Source organism: Bombina bombina, chromosome 12 (genome assembly GCF_027579735.1).
Source record: "Bombina bombina isolate aBomBom1 chromosome 12, aBomBom1.pri, whole genome shotgun sequence".
Lineage (NCBI taxonomy): Eukaryota > Metazoa > Chordata > Amphibia > Anura > Bombinatoridae > Bombina > Bombina bombina.
In genome coordinates this window covers 117,862,795-117,881,914 of record NC_069510.1, presented here as the reverse complement: position 1 = coordinate 117,881,914, position 19,120 = coordinate 117,862,795, and the positions used below count along the sequence as shown (strand labels likewise).

The following is a 19,120-nucleotide window of genomic DNA, read 5'->3' as shown; positions in this document are numbered from 1 at the left end:
AACTGCGCCTAGATTTATATATACAGGCTACACTATAAAAGACCCCCTAACTGGATCTTGAATTCAAAGTATCGAAAAAGGGAATAGGAGCGCCAAAGTTGGCTAAAGTATATATAAAACAGGATAAATCAGGGACAAAACTGACTGAAAAGGAGGGTGATATTGTCAATGGTATATCTAATAATGTATAATATATAATATAACACCTACAGTGGGTCTTTCTATATAGGCAAATAAGTATAGAACGGGAACCTGTGGATGACAGATGGAAGAGGCGCCTCATGGGACAAGTATCGTTTGAGGCAGCAAAGGGACACACATAAGCAGCGGACCCCCCACACAGAGTGTTACTCACAAGAGCGGCGGTACAAACGTGTACCCAGACAGGCAGGACGGAACCAAAAGTCGCCCGTCAGACAGGCGTAAGCTCGGTACGCTAGGCAAACGTCACTCAGCAAGCAGCGTCAGAGTAAACCCAGCAGGGGAACCAATAGAGTCGAAGGGAACTCGACACAGCGGACCTCCAAAGGGGATCAGGAACGTACCAAATTGCTCCAGCGGCAATAGTAATAGAGAACAGGCAGGTGTGATGTACTCAAGGATACATTTATTGAGTACAAACAGATAAAAACAAGCGTACAGCAACGCGTTTCTCAACAAATAGTCGTTTCATCAGGCTGATACTAATACATGGAAATACCTGCTCTATTTATAACACACCTGTGTCAATCACAGAGCTCCTACTACCCGACACACCTCCAGGTGGGAATGACTGATGATAGGATGTGAATCGAGTGGGAGGTGTCTCAGGAGCCGGAGCTAAGGATGGACTACCAACAACAAATAACATACACAAATATTTCATACATTCTGAATTATATGTTCGTAATTGGTCTGTCCTTACAGAGAATATACACATTCAAATCATACATATAATAAATATTACTGTAACAATATACAACATGTGGAGAATTAAAACGCTCACAAATTAAGATCATAGTTTAATAAAATATAATAATGTATCATGAAAACCCAGTATCATTAAAAAATTCAGACCAGAGAAAAAAATAATGGTCCAGTTTAACAAAACAGGGCTGAGTAATGATTTAAAAAATAAAGAATAAGAGAAGTGTTTATAAAAAGGGGGGGGGGGGAGGGAGGGGCAATCCTTGGATAATAAGAGGGTAAGACTAAGAGGACCAGCGAAAAAGACCATGTCAAAGTCCTAGATATGGATATCAGGGGGGTCCTATAAAATCCTACTACTAATTACTAAAAGCTCCAAATAAAATAATAAATTACAATATTAATCTTAGTCGCTGACTATACAAGGTGCTCGAATGTAATTGTAAAATTAGAAAGTAAAAGATATGGGTTGAGTGACTGGAAACAACTCTAACGGATGGCCCTAATTGAAGGATGTTGTGCTAATAAGGATATAGGTGGAGTGACTGGAAACAACTCTAACGGATAACCCTAATTAACGGAAGTTGTACTAATAATGACTATAAGCACCAGAGAAAAATAAATCAAACAGTATTAATCTTAGTCATTGACTATACTAAATGCTCAGATGTAAATATAAAAAAATATAAAATAAAGAATAAAAGATATGGATAGAATGACTGGATACAGCTCTAGTGCTTGGCCCAAATTAGTGGAAGGCTGCTAGGTCAATACACAAATTTAACCCATCAGGATGCATGCATTTCAAAACGTGGATCCAATACGTTTCTCTTTGTCTTAATCTAAAATACCTATTATAGATATAAGATTTAGGTATATGTTCTAAAGGGGTCACGGAGAAGCAATTAGTATCACCATTGTGCATAATGTTGCAGTGTCTAGAGACACTATGGTACTTGTAATTCTTCCTCATATTACGTTTATGTTCAGACCACCTTATGCTGAACCGCCTACAGGTTCTGCCCACATATTGGATGCCACACAAGCAGGTGAGTAAATATACAACATAGGTTGAAGCACAAGAGATATGTCCAATGATCGAATAAGATCTATTAGTGATAGTAGATCGAAAGGTTTTTTGTTTGGTGTCAATCGACTGACACATCCTTCAATTAGGGCCATCCGTTAGAGTTGTTTCCAGTCACTCAACCCAAATCTTTTACTTTCTAATTTTACAATTACATTCGAGCACCTTGTATAGTCAGCGACTAAGATTAATATTGTAATTTATTATTTTATTTGGAGCTTTTAGTAATTAGTAGTAGGATTTTATAGGACCCCCTGATATCCATATTTAGGACTTTGACATGGTCTTTTTCGCTGGTCCTCTTAGTCTTACCCTCTTATTATCCAAGGATTGCCCTTCCCCCCCCCCCCTCCCCCCCCTCTTTATAAACACTTCTCTTATTCTTTATTTATTATTTTTTAAATCATTACTCAGTCCCTTTTTTGTTAAACTGGACCATTATTTTTTTCTCTGGTCTGAATTTTTTAATGATACTGGGTTTTCATGATACATTATTATATTTTATTAAACTATGATCTTAATTTGTGAGCGTTTTAATTCTCCACATGTTGTATATTGTTACAGTAATATTTATTATATGTATGATTTGAATGTGTATATTCTCTGTAAGGACAGACCAATTACGAACATATAATTCAGAATGTATGAAATATTTGTGTATGTTATTTGTTGTTGGTAGTCCATCCTTAGCTCCGGCTCCTGAGACACCTCCCACTCGATTCACATCCTATCATCAGTCATTCCCACCTGGAGGTGTGTCGGTAGTAGGAGCTTTGTGATTGACACAGGTGTGTTATAAATAGAGCAGGTATTTCCATGTATTAGTATCAGCCTGATGAAACGACTATTTGTTGAGAAACGCGTTGCTGTACGCTTGTTTTTATCTGTTTGTACTCAATAAATGTATCCTTGAGTACATCACACCTGCCTGTTCTCTATTACTATTGCCGCTGGAGCAATTTGGTACGTTCCTGATCCCCTTTGGAGGTCCGCTGTGTCGAGTTCCCTTCGACTCTATTGGTTCCCCTGCTGGGTTTACTCTGACGCTGCTTGCTGAGTGACGTTTGCCTAGCGTACCGAGCTTACGCCTGTCTGACGGGCGACTTTTGGTTCCGTCCTGCCTGTCTGGGTACACGTTTGTACCGCCGCTCTTGTGAGTAACACTCTGTGTGGGGGGTCCGCTGCTTATGTGTGTCCCTTTGCTGCCTCAAACGATACTTGTCCCATGAGGCGCCTCTTCCATCTGTCATCCACAGGTTCCCGTTGTCCACTCACCATTTCTGAGAGAGCTGCCTGGATTGCTGTTTGCCGAATCCGCCATCTGCCACATGCTGTGATCATTTGCGCACTTCTATAGAGACTCTGTGTGCTATCTCGGTTCTCTTTAATCTAGCAAATAAGTATAGAAACTGGTAGTTTCAAAATGCTTAAAACAATTTATTTATATTAAAAACTTATATAAAAAGTTTTATAAAAAATTTTTATTATAAAATAGAGTGACTCAGGATTATAACATATAAATTAAGTCAGGTCAAAAACTGTTCAGATAAAATACAATACAATCGGATTCAATGTTATAGAAATACATATAATACAATTGGTATACAATGTAATAGATATAAAGTGCAAATAATGAATACACTAATAGAAGAGACAATCTCAGAAGATCAAAATAGTGCAATGTCTGGATAGATCTCCGGTAAGGATACCGGTTGGTTACCTATGCAAACGTGTACACGTGCAATAATAGGTGGTAAACTGTGGCACTATTTTGATCTTCTGAGATTGTCTCTTCTATTAGTGTATTCATTATTTGCACTTTATATCTATTACATTGTATACCAATTGTATTATATGTATTTCTATAAGATTGAATCCGATTGTATTGTATTTTATCTGAACAGTTTTTGACCTGACTTAATTTATATGTGAGAGCGACCAATCCCGAGTCACTCTTTTTTATAATAAAAAATTTTTTATAAAACTTTTTAGATAAGTTTTTAATATAAATAAATAAATAAATCCTGATTGCTTCCAGGGTATTGCAGTGATGCCTCGATATTCAGGCATACCCTTTTTACCCCACCCTCTCTGCATCGGCCATCGATGGGGACGAACGTTGGTGGGTGGGAGCTGCAGTATGGAGGTGGGTGGGCGGCCCTTTCGATGTTGACATCTGTCTACGATGTCTTTTAACCCAGTTCCATTAGGGACGCGGTTGTGGCGGGGGTGGTGGTGCACACCAATAATATTAAATCAATGGAAAGCAGGGAGAGTTAGGGTGGGATCAAACGTGCTGGGGAAGGGATCTGGGAGGGGGGGGGTGGGTAGGGTATTGAGGGGGGACAGCTACACTACAGAAAATATACATTTTTAATTAAAAAAATAAATAAACACATTTTTGGGGCAAATTGGGTACTGGCAGACAGCTGCCAGTACCCAAGATGGCGGCAAAGAGGTAGAAGGAGGAGGGTTAGAGAGCTGTATGGGGGGATCAAGGAAGTTGGGGGCTAAGGGGGATCCTACACAGAAGAATATGTAAATATGCGGAAAAAAATAAAAATAAATTAATAGATACCTTTTATTTTAGTACTGGCAGACTTTCTGCCAGTACTTAAGATGGCGGGGGACAACTGTGGGGTGGGGGAGGGAAGAGAGCTGTTTGGGAGGGATCAGGGGGTGTGATGTGTCAGGTGGGAGGCTGATCTCTACACTAAAGCTAAAATTAACCCTGCAAGCTCCCTACAAGCTACCTAATTAACCCCTACAGTGCTGGGCATAATTCACGTGTGGTGCGCAGCAGCATTTAGCGGCCTTCTAATTATCAAAAAGCAATGCCAAAGCCATATATGTCTGCTATTTCTGAACAAAGGGGACCCCAGAGAAGCATTCAAAACCATTTGCGCCATAATTGCACAAGCTGTTTGTAAATAATTTCAGTGAGAAACCTAAAATTTGTGAAAAAGTACGTGAAAAAGTGAACTATTTTTAAATTTGATCGCATTTGGTGGCGAAATGGTGGCATGAAATCTACCAAAATGGGCCTAGATCAATACTTTGGGTTGTCTACTACACTACACTAAAGCTAAAATTAACCCTACAAGCTCCCTAAAACTCCCTAATTAACCCCATTCACTGCTGGGCATAATACACGTGTGGTGCGCAGTGGCATTTAGCGGCCTTCTAATTACCAAAAAGCACTGCCAAAGCCATATATGTCTGCTATTTTTGAACAAAGGGGATCCCAGCGAAGCATTTACAACCATTTGTGCCATAATTGCACAAGCGGTTTGCAAATAATTTCAGTAAGAAACCTAAAATTGTGAAAAATGTAACAATTTGTTTTATTTGATCGCATTTGGCGGTGAAATGGTGGCATGCAATATACCAAAATGGGCCTAGATCAATACTTGGGGTTGTCTACTAGACTACACTAAAGCTAAAATTAACCCTACAAGCTCCCTACATGCTCCCTAATTAACCCCTTCACTGCTGGGCATAACACACGTGTTGTGCGCAGTGGCATTTAGCGGCCTTCTAATTACCATAAAGCAATACCAAAGCCATATATGTCTGCTATTTCTGAACAAAGGGGATCCCAGAGAAGCATTTACAACCATTTATGCCATAATTGAACAAGCTGTTTGTAAATAATTTCAATGAGAAACCTAAAGTTTGTGAACCTTTTTTTTTTATTTGATCACAGTTGGCGGTGAAATGGTGGCATGAAATATACCAAAATGGGCCTAGATCAATACTTTGGGTTGTCTACTAAAGAAAATATATAAATGTGAAGGTTTATTCAGGGATTCCTGACAAATATCAGTGTTCCAATGTAACTAGCGCTAATTTTGAGAAAAAAAAGTTTGGAAATAGCAAAGTGCTACTTGTATTTATTGCCCTATAACTGGCAAAAAAAGCAAAGAACATGTAAACATTGGGTATTTCTAAACTCAGGACAAAATTTAGAAACTATTTAGCATGGGTGTTTTTGGTGGTTGTAGATGTGTAACAGATTTTGGGGGTCAAAGTTAGAAAAAGTGTGTTTTTTTAAATTTTTTTCTTATATATTATAATTGTTTTATAGTAAATTATAAGATATGATGAAAATAATGGTATCTTTAGAAAGTCCATTTAGCAACAAGAAGTCCATTTAGCAACAAGAAGTCTAATTTTTTAAAAATGGAAGGAGAAACAAATACTTAAACTCTTTAAAGGAGTCTAGCTGCAGACTGGAGCTCCACTCTAGACAGGAAACGTGACCTCCACTCAAAGTTTTTTTTTTTTTTTTTAATTAACTTTAATTTAATGTAACAAACAACCTATAGACAATCATTCTGAAAACATTTTGCAGCTTTCTTGTTCTTAATGTTCACTCACAGTGGTTTATGCTGATTTTCATTTATAAGGTAACCACTGTGACTGTCATTTATAAGATAACCACTGTGAATGAACATTAAAGTGAAGGTAAACTTTGATGAATGAAAGCCTGGTTTTTAAAAATACTATTAAAAACAAGGACACTTTCATTCATCAAAGTTTAGAAAGCAGCCGTTTTGTTTACAAACTTACCTTTCTTCTTTTCACAGCCGGAGCAGCTTCCCCCACCTGGAGATCCTCTCTTCACACGTCAGCAATGACTAATCCGACTTCCTCCAATTACGGCATGTCCTCAGGCAATGACTCCCCTGAGGGGGAAAGCCGTGATTGGAGGAAGCCGGATTAGTCATTGCTGACGTGTGAAGAGAGGATTTCCAGGTGGGGGAAGCTGCTCCGGCTGTGAAGAGAAGAAAGGTAAGTTTGTAAACAAAATGGCTGCTTTCTAAACTTTGATGAATGAAAGTGCCCCTGTTTTTAATAGTATTTTTAAAAACCAGGCTTTCATTCATCAAAGTTTACCTTCACTTTAAGAACAAGAAAGCTGCAAAATATTCAAGGCTGAAGTTAGATGCTTATTCAGTCAGCTTCTTATTCTGCAACTGATTGCAATTTGCAAAATAAAGATTTATAAACAAAATAGCATTATTTTTATTTTAAATAAAATAATACACTTTCCAAAAACCTAAACAAACTTACATTTTATAAAAAAAATCATCTTATATTGCAATAAACAGATAGCAAACATGGCATAATTTTGATTGTTTTGAATAAATAACTGATATTATAAAAGGGTTAAAATCTTTTGCGCCACTCATTTATGTGTGGAATATACAAGGCGTGAGCCTCTTCATGGGACAGAAATGTTAACAGCCTGGCCCAACGCTCTTTATGGCAAACAAATTGGTGCCAACCTTGCCACTTTATATATTTTACCTTTTCTAAATAAATCATTGGTATTTAAAAAAGGATCAAATCCTTTGAGACACTCATTTATGCGTGTGCATATACAAGGTGTGAACCCATCATAGGATAGGCATGTTATCAGCCTGTCCCAACGCTCTTTATGGAAAACAAATTGGTGCCAACCTTGCCACTTCATATATTTTACCTTTTCTGAATAATTAATTGGTATTTTAGAAGGGTTAAAATCATTTGGGCCACTAATTTTTGTGTGCATACATACACAGCGTGAAGCCCTTCATAGGATAAGCATGTTTTTAGCCTGGCCCAATGCTTTTTATAGCAAACAAACTTGTGCCAAACTTGCCATCTCATATATTTTACCTTTTCTGAATAATTAATTGGTATTTTAGAAGGGTTAAAATCATTTGGGCCACTAATTTTTGTGTGGATACATACACAGCGTGAAGCCCTTCATAGGATAAGCATGTCTTTAGCCTGGCCCAATGCTTTTTATAGCAAACCTGTGCCAAACTTGCCATCTCATATATTTTACCTTTTCTGAATAAGTAACTGGTAATTTGAAAGAGTTAAAATCCTTTGTGCCACTCATTTATGTGTGGAATATACAAGGCATGAACCCTTCATAGGACAGACATGTTGTCAGCCTGGCCCAACGCTCTTTATGGCAAACAAATTGGTGACAACCTTGCCACTTCATATATTTTACCTTTTCTGAATAAGTGGTATTTTAAAAGGGTTAAAATCCTGTGGGCCACTCATTTCTGTGTGGATATATACAGGGCATGAGCCCCTTTATAGCACAGACATGTTCTCAGCCTGGCCCAACGCTTTTTATGACAAACAAACTGGTGCCGACCTTGTCAAATCACATATTTTACCTTTTCTAAATAAGTTACTGCTGTTTTGAAAGAGTTTCTTTACCAAATAAATCATTGGGACAGTCTGAAAACACTTGGATTGTACAAAGGGGCTCACGCCCTATATAACCACACAGAAATCAGTGGCCCAAAGGATTTTAACCATTTTAAAATACTATTTACTTACTTAGAAAAGGTAAAATATATAAAGTGGCAAGGTTGGCACCAGTTTATTTGCCATAAATAGCGTTGGGTCAGGCTGAGAACACGTCTCTCCTATGATGGGGCTCACGTTCTGTATATATCCACACAGAAATGAGTGGCCCAAAGTATTTTTACCCTTTCAAAATACCAGTTACTTATTCAGAAAAGGTAAAATGTATGCAATGGCCACGTTGGCACAAGTTTGTTTGCTACAAAAAACTTTGGGACAGGCTGAAAACATGTGTATCCTATGAAGGGGCTCACTCCTTGTATATATCCTCACAGTAATGAGGGCCTAAAGGATTTTAACCCTTTTAAAATATCTGATTCCTTTTTAGAAAAAGGTCAAATATATGAGGTGGCAAGGTTGTCACCCGTTTGTTTGCTTCAAAAAGCGTTGGGCCAGGGTGAGAACATGTTTATTCTATGGAGAGGTTCATACCCTGTATATATCCACAAAGAAGTGAGTGGTCCAAAGGATTTTAACCCTTTTAAAATACTAGTTACTTATTCAGAAATTTAAAAATATATGAGATGGCAACGTTGGCACCAGTTTGTTTGCTACAAAAAGCGTTGGGCCAGGCTAAGAACATATTTATCCTATGTAGGGGCTCACTCCCAGTATATATCCACACAGTAAAGAGTGGCCCAAAGGATTTTAAGCCATTTGAAATACCAGTTATTTATTTAGAAAAGGTCAAATATATGAAGTGGCAAGGTTGGCAATAATTTTTTTGCCATAGAAATCATTGGGCCAGGCTGAAAACATGTTTACGCCGTGTATGTATCCACACAGAAATTAATGGCCGAAAGGATTTTAACCCTTTTAAAATACCAGTTACCTATTCAGAAAAGGTAAAATATATGAAGTGTATATCAATGAGATAGGTATAGAACTGCCTTATTCATCAAATTATGGTTCCATCTATAACCCATACACTTATATACCTTAGGGGAGTGCGGGGGGTGCCATAGTGGTTGGTATACAGTGTAATCCCAAAGAAAAAGAAAACCACTATTTGGCACACACTTAAACACATAGGTAGATCCGCAGAAAGGGAGCAAAAAAAACAACAACAACTTTTACTGTCAAATATTAAAATACAAATGTTGGAGCATCTGGATTAAACACACTATAATTGTCTATTTCAAAATAAGACAATAATCGTTGAGGCTCTAAGTTTGCAAAATTAAGCGGATTCCAACACTGTCAGAGGCCCATTGTAAGATGCCACCGAGATAGAAAAAGATCCCTAATAAACTACTGACTATGATTTGGTGCTACCCACAAAGGTGGGTAAGGGTGGGGCTTATCAGACTATCTCTCGGTAGGCAGCTGCTCACAATTATTGTGCAAAAGGTACGGCTTGCAGTGACTAAGGTACGGAATTACCTGTATATCAATCACAGAGAGCGCACAAATAAAGTATAACCATGTTAAGATTACTCATAGACAGGCGAACGCCAAACGCACGTTTCACCTGGGCTTTCTTAGAGCCTCAACGATTTGACAGTAAAAGTTAAAGGGATATTCCAGCCAAAATTGAAAACCACATTTGTGCATTTCGGTATTGAACAGAAGCAATTTTGTAATATACATTTATTAGCAAAAATGATTCTAATACAAGCTATAGCTGTTTCAAAAGTGTATTTAAGTATGCACCATGCACCAGCATTTTAAACACAGCACTTGCTCAGAGAGCCTAAGGTGCATGTACCCTCTGGTAATGACTCAATTTGTTAATTGCTGACATGATACAAGCCCCACTGATGATCTGAGCAGCTACATTATTTAAAATGTGGGTGCAGTGACAATATCTAGCTATGCTTCACATGCACGTGAAGAGAAAAATGTTAACACTAAAACAGTGATGACTTTCACAAGAAGCATTTTTGCTAATACTTGCAAATATGTTTCTATTCAAAGATGTAATTAATCTATGTGCATTTTGATTTTGACTGGAATGTCCCTTTAAGTTTTATTTTTTTTGGCTCCCTTTCTGCGGATCTATCAATGTGTTTAAGTGAGTGCCAAATAGGGATTTTCTTTTTTCTTTTTTTAGGGATTACAAAATATATGAAGTGACAAGGTTGTCACCAATTTGTTTGCCATAAAGAGCATTGGGCCAGGCTGTTAACATGTCTGTTGTATGAGGGGTTCACACCCTGTATATATCCACAGATAAATGAGTGGCCCAAAGGATTTTAACCAATTTAAAATATCAGTTACTTAAAATTATGCCCTGTTTGCCATCTGTTTATTGCAATAGAAGATGATTTTATAAAATGTAAGTTTGTTTAGGTTTTTGGAAAGTGTATTATTTTATTTAAAATAAAAATAATGCTATTTTGTTTATAAATCTTTATTTTGCAAATTGCAATCAGTTGCAGAATAACAAGCTGACTGAATAAGCATCTAACTTCAGCCTTGTACATTTTGCAGCTTTCTTGTACTTAGGGCTAGATTTATCAATGCTGAGGCGTACAGGGGCGCGTATACGCGCCCCTGTACGCCTCAGCTCGCCTGTTGCGGGGCGAACTTACCTGCAGGTAACTAACATTGCACACAAGCGCAATTTTGTGCTCACGTGCAATCCCGTCCCCTGCCCGCGCACAGCCAATCACGCGCGGGCAGCAGCTGTCAATCTCCTCGTCTGACTCAACCGAGGAGATTGAATTTCGCCACAATAGAGGTGGCGTAGATGTTAGGGAAGCAGCAGTCTGGTGACCGCTGCTTGATAAATCACGGCGAGCAAGTTCTTGAGAGAACTTGCTGCCGTAGGGGCTTAATAAATCTAGCCCTTAATGTTCACTCACAGTAGTTACCTTATAAGTGATAGTCACAGTGGTTACCTTATAAGTGACAGTCACAGTGATTACCTTATAAGTGACAGTCACATTGATTACCTTATAAGTGACAGTCACAGTGATTACCTTATAAGTGACAGTCACAGTGGTTACCTTATAAGTGACAGTCACAGTGGTTACTTTATTAATGAGTCACAGTGGTTACCTTATAAGTGACAGTAACAGTGGTTACCTTATAAATGACAGTCACAGTGGTTACCTTATAAGTGACAGTCACAGTGGTTACCTTATAAGTGACAGTCACAGTGGTTACTTTATAAATGACAGTCACAGTGGTTACTTTATTAATGAGTCACAGTGGTTACCTTATAAGTGACAGTAACAGTGGTTACCTTATAAGTGACAATCACAGTGGTTACCTTATAAGTGACAGTTACAGTGATTACCTTATAAGGGACAGTCACAGTGGTTTCCTTATAAATGACAATCACAGTGGTTACCTTATAAATGACAGTCACAGTGGTTACCTTATAAATGACAATCACAGTGGTTACCTTATAAATGACAATCACAGTGGTTACCTTATAAGTGACAGTCACAGTGGTTACCTTATAAGTGACAGTCACAGTGGTTACCTTATAAATGACAGTCACAGTGGTTACCTTATAAGTGACAGTCACAGTGGTTACCTTATAAATGACAGTCACAGTGGTTACCTTATAAGTGACAGTCACAGTGGTTACCTTATAAATGACAGTTACAGTGGTTACCTTATAAATGACTATCACAGTGGTTACCTTATAAATGACAGTCACAGTGGTTACCTTATAAGTGACAGTCACAGTGGTTACCTTATAAATGACAGTCACAGTGGTTACCTTATAAGTGACAGTCACAGTGGTTACCTTATAAATGACAGTCACAGTGGTTACCTTATAAGTGACAGTCACAGTGGTTACCTTATAAATGACAGTCACAGTGGTTACCTTATAAGTGACAGTCACAGTGGTTACCTTATAAATGACAGTTACAGTGGTTACCTTATAAATGACAGTCACAGTGGTTACCTTATAAGTGACAGTCACAGTGGTTACCATATAAATGACAGTTACAGTGGTTACCTTATAAATGACAGTCACAGTGGTTATAAATGACAGTCACAGTGGTTATAAATGACAGTCACAGTGGTTACCTTATAAATGACAGTCACAGTGATTACCTTATAAGTGACAGTCACAGTGGTTACCTTATAAGTGACAGTCACAGTGGTTACCTTATAAATGACAGTCACAATGGTTACATTATAAATGAAAATTAGCATAAAGCACTGTGAATGAACATTAAGAACAAGAAAGCTGCAAAATGTTTAGTTTTCAGAATGATTGTCTATAGGTTGTTTGTTACATTAAAGTTGATTTTAAAAAAAAAGCAAAGAAAAAAAAGCTTTGAGTGGAGGTCACATGTCTCCTGTCTAGAGTGGAGCTCCAGTCTGCAGCCTGACCCTTCTCAAAATCTTAGAAGTTATAGGGACCCATTTAACATGCTCCGGATGGAGCTTGATGCCCCGTGTTTCTGGCGAGCCTTCAGACTCGCCAGAAACACCACTTATGAAGCAGCGGTCTAAAGACCGCTGCTCCATAACCTGTCCGCCTGCCCTGAGCAGGTGGACAGACATCGCCGGAAATTCAACCTGATCGAGTACGATCAGGCCGATTGGCAGCGAATATGCAGGGGGCGGTGTTGCACCAGCAGCTCACAAGAACTGCTGGTGCAATGCTGAATACGGAGAGCGTATTGCTCTCCGCATTCAGCGAGGTCTGTCGGACCTGATCCGTACTGTCGGATCAGGTCCGACAGACCTTTGTTAAATAGGCCCCATTGACTTTATTAAGAAACAATGTATAATTGAACAAAGAGATACAGACAAATCTCCTCTTTCTTTAGGAAATAGTCTAATTTTATTAAAGTCCTCTCTAAACAAGAACAAGATATAATGATACTTCCCTTTAAGAGCTCAGAATTGGTACTCTTGTGAGTATGGTAAAATACAAGATGATGATAGATTAGGGTAAAGGGCATGGTGGGGATTTATACTTTTTTTTTTTTCTTCTCTCTCTTTTATTCTCTTTGTTTTATTTTTTTTGTGTGTCATGATCTGATTGTATGTTTCTTATTAAACTAAACGGGCAGACTACTATGTATCAATATTTAGCCATTGTTAATATAAAAGTATAAAAGAAGGCTATAATTGTTATATGGAAATTTAATAATGGTTTGTTTTTATCAGCTAGAGGCTTTACTCCTCAATTGATTTCTTCTTTTCCTTTGTAAATTTGCCTTTTCTATAAATAAAATATATAAAAAAATTAAAAAAATAAGTAATCATATCTGTGAATACTGTTTCCAGCCAGAAATGTATCTAATCCATGTTTAAATGTATATAAGGTATTGACATTTACTACCTCCTTAGGCAATGAGTTCCACAATTTGATTGCTCTAACGGTAAAAAAACGTTTATGTTGCTGGAGATTAAATCTCCTTTGTTCCTTTCAACCATAGAATTTTGCTGTTTAGTTGCGTAATTTTGTTTAATTTGATATATTCCAGTTGCGAGTGAAATTAAAGTATCAGGTATGTGTGTTAAGTTTTATTGTGCTCAGTAGATCAATAAATAAATGTAACTGCCATTTGCAGAACATTTAGAAATTCCCCAGAGGCAAAACCAAGAGCAGAAGGGAGAGGATACTGTTACTTCTGTGGCTGATTTGTTCTGTATTATGGAGGAAAAAAAACATTACACAGAACTGCTGCTTCCTTTTAGTATTTTACCTTTATATAAATATATTTCACAATACAGACTATATTCATTTTATCAGCAACACATTACATTAGTCATACTTTTCATTGTGAAAATAGGATTAGATTTATTAATGATATATGGGAAGCAAGTGGAACAGATGTCTGATTAACAATAAATTAGCACAGTTACAGGCAAGCCTGGCAACAAAGAGTTAACTAGGTGACATAGGGGCACCCTGAGGTTTGTGATATCCTAAATAAGCACAGGATTTAAATATATAACATATTGTTTCCTGTAACAAATGCACATCTGGCTCAGTGCCCCTTCAATCCCTATACACAATACAGTGCACACTGTAACCCCACCATAACATGAATAAATGAATATTTTAGGCCAAACTTAACTCCTGACCATGCTTTGTGGTGTGTTTTCATCTATATGCACAGCGTTGTCACATAGAAAACACGCCACATTACTGTCACTCTGGCAACACCATGAAAGTGACATCCAAGGATGTTAACCAAGATTGCATCACTCAAATGAGGTAGGAGGGATCTTGGGTTGAAAGGCAATTATAGTTTTGGATGATTTTTAGGGTAGGATCTTTTTAATATGGGAGGCTCCCTTAAAGGCACATCATACCCAAATGTTAAAGAACTTGGAAGGAATGCAACATAGCTGCAAAAAACTGACTAGAAAATATAACCTGATCATTTCAGTATGTACTGTACATCATACTGATATAAATAAGGAAGATATTTTACCTCAAAATTTCCTCAGTAGCCACATCCCATTGTAAAGGGACTTTAAGCAGACAATAGTCACTTTATTTCCTTCCTATGAAATATTGCGAGATTTCAGTGAAATCTTATGAGATCACAATAAAGCAAAGTGTGATCTCAGCACTGATTAAGCTGATTGGCTGTTTTTTTTTTCAACATGTAGATAACAGTAGCTCTGGTGGGAATTTCCAGGGAGCGTCCTTGTTTGACTGCAATGTTGTGAGCTGCTCAAGCTTCTAGATCTATCTGCTCAATATTGTCATTTTTTTTAAAGCCATCTAATAATAAGATCTACAACTATAGAGTGTGCTTGTGTTTCGGCACAATTTGCTCCCAGTTTTATCATCATAGGCAGCTTCAAGATTCTGGAGCTTTATTTGGGCTACAGGCCTCTACATTAATTCCCGACAGACTTCTAATCTGCTATTTCACAGTACAACGAGTGTGCTGTATTTATTGAGCTAAGGACTACGCCACCACTAGTTTGTCTTTCCCTACTACAATCCCTATCCCACAGAGGCACAGAAAGAGAGGCGAAATAGTAACCAAGCCACCAACTAACTAAGAAGTGCAGCTTTTCCATCTGCTCAGCGGTTTTCTGTAAGACTGTGTGAGCCCATTCGCTTGTCCCCTGCCCCCAACAACCTCAAGTGCTACGTACCTGTGGTGTGGGGGGCTGTTTGGGGAAGAAGCTGCTATATGCACCTACCTACCAGGATGTGGAGCCTCAGATTTTGGAGAAGGAGCTACATGGCTAGCCATCTTGGATTACAGTGAGGAAGGATTGCATTGAATCTTGTCCTGGGTTATGGGTCATTCAGTGCTCAATTTGGGCTAGAAGATTTGTTGGGATGCAGCAATTCTCTTTAGGATGGCTTAGCAGAAGAACATAAGTGGGTTAAGACACAAGTAATTCTTTTAAATAGCTTGGTCCCTGACCATGCAGAGCTTTTAGAATAGCAGGCCTATCTTGAATAATATGCACCATTTTATTGGCAGCCAGTGCAGGGAGTGGAGGATGGGCGTCACATGGCAACATGTTGACGGGCCAGTTAGCAGCTTTGCTGCAGAGTTTTGTACCAACTGAAGGCGATGGGAGTCTTTTTTCTGGGAGACCTTAATAAAGTCAAAATGTGATGTCACCAAAGCAGGAATGATTGTGGGAAGATCTTCTGTAGGAATCAGGTGCTTGATCCTGGTTATATTCTTTAAATGAAAGAATGAGGCTTGTTCTTTGGCTGTTACATGATGTTTCAGGAAACGTTTACTGATGATCTTATCAGCTCAATTGTCATTATAAAATTTCTACCTATCACAAGTACTTCTGTTTTGACTGAGTTTAGTTTAAACCAAGGAATGAACAAAGTCCATTACCAGCAACTCCAGCATGCATAGTCCCAAACCGGAAATTCGGAAATCCTGAAAACGTCACCCACACAAGCACAAACTCCTGGAGTTCCGTAGCTGGAATTCAGGTTAACAACTCCACAAAAGAATGTATGAGGACAAAAAGGTAGCAGGCACTACAAACAGGTGCAAGGAAGTCCTTAGTTTATTAACAATAAAATGACAAAAAAGTAAAAAATGTAAAAATGTAGGATATAAACAAAAGAATAACAAAACACCTGTCTCTGTCCACCTCCATGGTCTGTTTTGTTATTCTTTTGTTTGTGTCCTACGTTTTTACATTTTTGACTTTTTTGTCTTTTTATTGTTAATAAACTAAGGACTTCCTTGCACCTGTTTGTAGTGCCTGCTACCTTTTTGTCCTCTTAGTTTCAACCAACTAGCACTCATCCATTCCAAGATATCAGCAAGACATTTATTGACTATTTCTCATGGAACATTTGAGTTTGGCTGGAAGGAGATGTATATTTGTGTGTCATCTGCATAACAGTGGTAGCTGAGGCCATGCTGCTATTATAGGAAGCGGTATTAGCAGTAGATACTGACCTTACCTGCTGCTAATAACTTTTCCTATACACCCAGAACCCTACTGGCCTTACCTGCTGCTAATCCTATACACCCAACATCCTACTGACCTTACCTGCTGCTAATAACTCTTCCTATACACCCTGCAACTACTGACCTTACCTGCTGCTAATACCTCTTCCTATAGACCAAGCACCCTACTGACCTTACCTTCTGCTAATACCTCTTCTATACACCCAGCACCCTACTGACCTTACCTGCTGCTAATAACTCTTCCTATACACCCAGCACCTACTGACCTTACCTGCTGCTAATTCCTTTTCCTATACACCCAGCACCTACTAACCTTACCTGCTGCTAATACCTTTTCCTATGCACCCAGGACCCTACTGACCTTACCTGCTGCTAATACCTTTTCCTATGCACCCAGGACCCTACCGGCTACTAATAACTTTTCCTATACACCCATTACCCTACTGACCTTACCTGCTGCTAATACCTTTTCCTATACACCCTGCACCTACTGACCTTACCTGCTGCTAATAACTCTTCCTATACACCCTGCACCTACTGACCTTACCTGCTGCTAATAACTCTTCCTATACACCCATCACCTACTGGTCTTACCTGCTGCTAATAACTCTTCCTATACACCCTGCACCTACTGACCTTACCTGCTGCTAATAACTTTTCCTATACACCCTGCACCTACTGACCTTACCTGCTGCTAATAACTCTTCCTATACACCCTGCACCTACTGACCTTACCTGCTGCTAATAACCCTTCCTATACACCCATCACCTACTGGTCTTACCTGCTGCTAATAACTCTTCCTATACACCCAGCACCCTACTGACCTTACCTGCTTCTAATACCTTTTCCTATACACCCAGCACCCTACTGACCTTACCTGCTGCTAATAACTCTTCCTATACACCCATAACCTACTGACCTTATCTGCTGCTAATAAATCTTCCTATACACCCAGCACCCTACTGACATTACCTGCTGCTAATACCTTTTCCTATACACCCAGCACCCTACTGACCTTACCTGCTGCTAATACCTCTTCCTATACACCCATCACCTACTGACCTTACCTGCTGCTAATACCTCTTCCTATACACCCAGCACCCTACTGACCTTACCTGCTGCTAATACCTTTTCCTATACACCCTGCACCTACTGACCTTACCTGCTGCTAATAACTCTTCCTATACACCCAGCACACTACTGAGCTTACCTGCTGCTAATACCTTTTCCTATACACCCAGCACCCTACTGACCTTACCTGCTGCTAATACCTCTTCCTATACACCCAGCACCTAATGACCTTACCTGCTGCTAATACCTCTTCCTATACACCCAGCACCATACTGACCTTACCTGCTGCTAATACCTCTTCCTATAAACCCAGCACCTGCTGACCTTACCTGCTTCTAATACCTCTTCCTATACACCCAGCACCTACTGACCTTATCTGCTGCTAATACCTCTTCCTATACACCCAGCACCATACTGACCTTACCTGCTGCTAATACCTCTTCCTATAAACCCAGCACCTACTGACCTTACCTGCTTCTAATACCTCTTCCTTTACACCCAGAACCTACTGACCTTACCTGCTTCTAATACCTCTTCCTATACACCGAGCACCATCTGACCTTACCTGCTGCTAATACCTCTTCCTATACACCCAGCACCTACTGACCTTACCTGCTGCTAATACCTCTTCCTATACACCCAGCACCCTATTGACCTTAGCTGCTGCTAATACCTCTTCCTATACACCCAGCACCTACTGACCTTACCTGCTGCTAATACCTCTTTCTATACACCCAGCACCTACTGACCTTACCTGCTTCTAATACCTCTTCCTATACACCCAGCACCCTACTGACTTGAGCCAGGGAGTCTTATTCTGTGCAGTCATGATTTGAGGCATAGTACTGCAGTGTTGGAATTCTGTATTGGTATATTAGAATCAAATGATTCAGCCCAGTAAGGCTAAACTTTATAGTGTTAGGACCAGTCTATTTTGGGACACCTTGTAAGTGGTGACTGGCTGAGCAGAATATGGCCATATTGCGTGACTAAGATCCCAACTTTATTTAAAAAATATTAAGCAGGCAATTTTTTGCATTTAAAAATATGTTAACAATATGTGAAAAAATATGTGGTCTTATGTGTTTGGATGTGCGCCAATACCTGTTTTTGTCTTATACTTATTTTGGTCATTTTAGCAGCACACCCACAATATGTGTGCTAATATTTAAAATGTTTTTTTAGGTGTGCATAACCAAACCCCCTTGTTGTATTCCCTACTGACCTTACCTGCTGCTAATACCTCTTCCTATACACCCGGCACCCTACTGACCTTGTCTGCTGCTAATACCTCTTCCTATACACCCAGCACCTACTGACCTTACCTGCTTCTAA

The 19,120-nt window shown here is 38.9% G+C and overlaps 1 protein-coding gene across 2 annotated transcripts in view; it reads right to left on the bottom strand.

Annotated features, from left to right (window-relative positions):
• Window positions 1–19,120, bottom strand: part of L1CAM (L1 cell adhesion molecule) — a 403,835-nt gene that overhangs the window by 176,144 nt on the left and 208,571 nt on the right. The window lies entirely within an intron of this gene.